Raw genomic sequence first — 3,062 nt, forward strand, 5'->3', positions numbered from 1 at the left:
GTACAGTTATGGGAAATTGCTATATTCAATAGCAGATATAGTTCGAGAAGAAGCTTAAGATTCGGAATGGAATTTTGGACATGTTTCTATTTAGTGATTAGTGTTGAAGCGTATACGCACTCCCTCCCTCATGTACATATCAGAAAGGACGGAACAAGCGCATGATCTCTTGAACGCTTCTAGACGGGGTTTACGCTTCACGTAAGGCGCTACGCATAAATGTTTGCCAGGGCGGAACAAAACCAAGCCACATTCCTCGGTTGCCACATTGCCCACTAAAAACTTAAACTAAAACTAAAACACACACAGAGCACTCAAGTGTGTGTACTCAGTACTCTAAAAGAGGGCGTAAGTGTTTGCTGAGTACACACCTAGTTTCTCAGCGGACTTCTGAAAGCGTCGCGCATCGGTATTTTTATTTACAGAGAATTTCAATTTCGCGCAGTATCTTTTGTTTCACATCATCCATTATGATTTTAGCAATGTTAAGATCTCCCTGGTAAAATTTTGCTGTCGCCACTCACTTCTGAAAGCGTCGCGCATCGGTATTTTTATTTAAAGAGAACTTCAATTTCGCGCAGTATCTTTTGTTTCACATCATCCATTATGATTTCAGCAATGTTAAGATCTTCCTGGTAAAATTTTGCTGTCGCCACTCACTGTAAAAGATTTCGGGGGTAAATTTACGCATTGAGACCGGCCAACGACGCCTTGGTCCAACTACAAGAGGTATTTTTCCTCACTCCATTTGAGGAGAAATTGATCGGCACTAGTCCATGTGCGAAGCGGCAAAAGTAAGATGGCGTATTTTAGGAATTTAAAAAAAACGTTATTTTTAGTCAAAAACGTTCTCCTTGGCAAAGGCTGGGGGTCCCTGACTGGCTTCTCACTGTATTATGTTGCCATTTACTGCTTCCAACCAATTTGAGCGCCTTTTTTTAAAAAACTTAAAAAAAGTTTTAAAATTTTATTGAAAATTAAAAAAAACAAAATCACCACGGCTTAAGTTTTGATTTTTTTTCCCAAAAAATTTAAAGGAGTGATCGTTGGGTGGTAGGCTGTGATAGAAAAAAATTGGGAGCCGGATCTGAGTAAGTACGTTATGGGCCGTGATGGTTTGACGTGGAATGCCCCGAAAGCCAAGTACTAGTATCGCGAGTAAAAGTAAAAACAGTACCAATTTTGTGGCACGTTATCTTGCCAATGTATGTGCCGAGTTCTCACAGTGTAACGCTATGCGTCCATGCAAACTTCTTTAAAACACAGGGACCGTAAGTGTATTTTTTAATATTTGTTTTTGTTTTGAGGGGTGTTGGCGGGGACGCCCTCGCAGTTGGGAATTTAATGCGGGAGCTGCCCCTCTGCTTCCGGCCCCACTTCAGGCAGAAGACACTCAGCGCGGCTCTATCAGATTTCCCTCCCCACCACGGCGGCGTGCGCGTGACATGACGTGATTAGATCTTTCGCGTGGCTCTAGACAAATCCACTTTCAATGCTTCCACGGCTGGGAAGGGTACTTAAATAAACATGGGTTTCAGAGTACAAATTGAATTTAACATGAATATTGGATGAATTTTAATGCATTGCAGCCAATTTTTCCTTGAATTTTGGTATTAACTTCACTTGTTTTTGTAAACTTTTCATTAATTTTCGATAGAGATAGAGATAAGGATGTTAAAAAATTTGGCCATTTAGTTTTGTTTTAAAATAATATAGAGTCGTTTTGCCGCTGGGTTAGGGCACGATTTCTGAACGTCAAGCGTTTCTCTGGACTCCTGTTATTTTTTAAATATCAACCGTTTCGGCTGCTTTCTCTAAGAGACACCACGTAAAATTTGACATCAATTCGCAGCAAGGTTAGATGAGTACCCTCTGTGAACTTCGGGGTTTCATTTCTTTTAGCCTGCACAATATGTTAGCGGGTATCTTCATTGCCCACACTACGAACAGATGTGTACGAAAGCTATGGACAGATTAATTTCAACAATTGGGACAGTATTTCCGCATTATGCTTAGGTGTTTATAAAATTATATCTGATTTATGAACAAATTTGTGCAACCTTGCAATGCACATACATACTTATGTACTGAAAGTTCCCAAGCATTTGGTTTGTGGTCGTTCTAACTTCCCAGAAGTACGTCAAGTGCAGAGCGATGCTCTACGACGTAGTGTGCTGACATAAGCGGTGCGGAGACAGGCGAGCTTTCAAAGTTCAAGTGTAGCGTGGCGCGAAGTGAGCTGTTTCGGTTATGGCAAGATGGCCTCATTATCTCGGTCGTGTGCGACTTCAAGCGGTTGCTTGTTAAGTTGCAACGTCACTGTGAAAACAAACCATCAGACGTAGTCGGCGTAGACTAAAGAACGAAAAGCACGAAACTGAATCAATTTCATTGCGAAACAAGAAAACTCCACCACGGGGCCGACGAAAGCTAAGCATCGCAATCAACAAACAAAATTACCCAGCTCTTGTGCCCCCTCAACATGGGTTGATTTGAAGAAGCCATTTAACGCACTTCCACAAAGTCCCAGGCACTAGCCAGGATTATACTTTACCAAAATAAAGAGTTAAACTCACAGGTGTCCTTTGAGCTATCCTTCAGCTGAAGTAGTTAATACAGCTGTCCGTCGTCTGCTGTAATAATCTTTATGGCGGGCCCTGTTGCGGGCCCCCGCGACTGGCAATCGGCGTGAGCCCGCCGCGACGCCCCGTATTGCTGACGCTAATAGAAAACCCTTCCAGCGGTTCCGATGCGGAGCGACAGGGAAGAGCAGCCGAGGCACTGGCTCGCATCGGCCCGCTGGAGGGGACGGCGCGGCAGTCGCGTCCAGACCGATTAACTGTAAGGTGCGTGTGGGGCCACCCCTGGAACTTAACGAGAGAATACACCACGATAAAACCAAGCCAAGTCTAGCCTTGAGTTACCCGAACCATACCACCGAAACATCTTGGCGCACCGGCCGGGAACTCGAGGCTCAGATTCGTCTTGTTTTTTTTTTCTCGTTTTTTTTAAAAATTCATTTTTTTTTCGGTTTTGTTTTTTTTCTCTCGTCAAAATTCGCG

Source organism: Thrips palmi, unplaced genomic scaffold, assembly GCF_012932325.1.
Source record: "Thrips palmi isolate BJ-2018 unplaced genomic scaffold, TpBJ-2018v1 HiC_scaffold_16, whole genome shotgun sequence".
Classification (NCBI taxonomy): domain Eukaryota; kingdom Metazoa; phylum Arthropoda; class Insecta; order Thysanoptera; family Thripidae; genus Thrips; species Thrips palmi.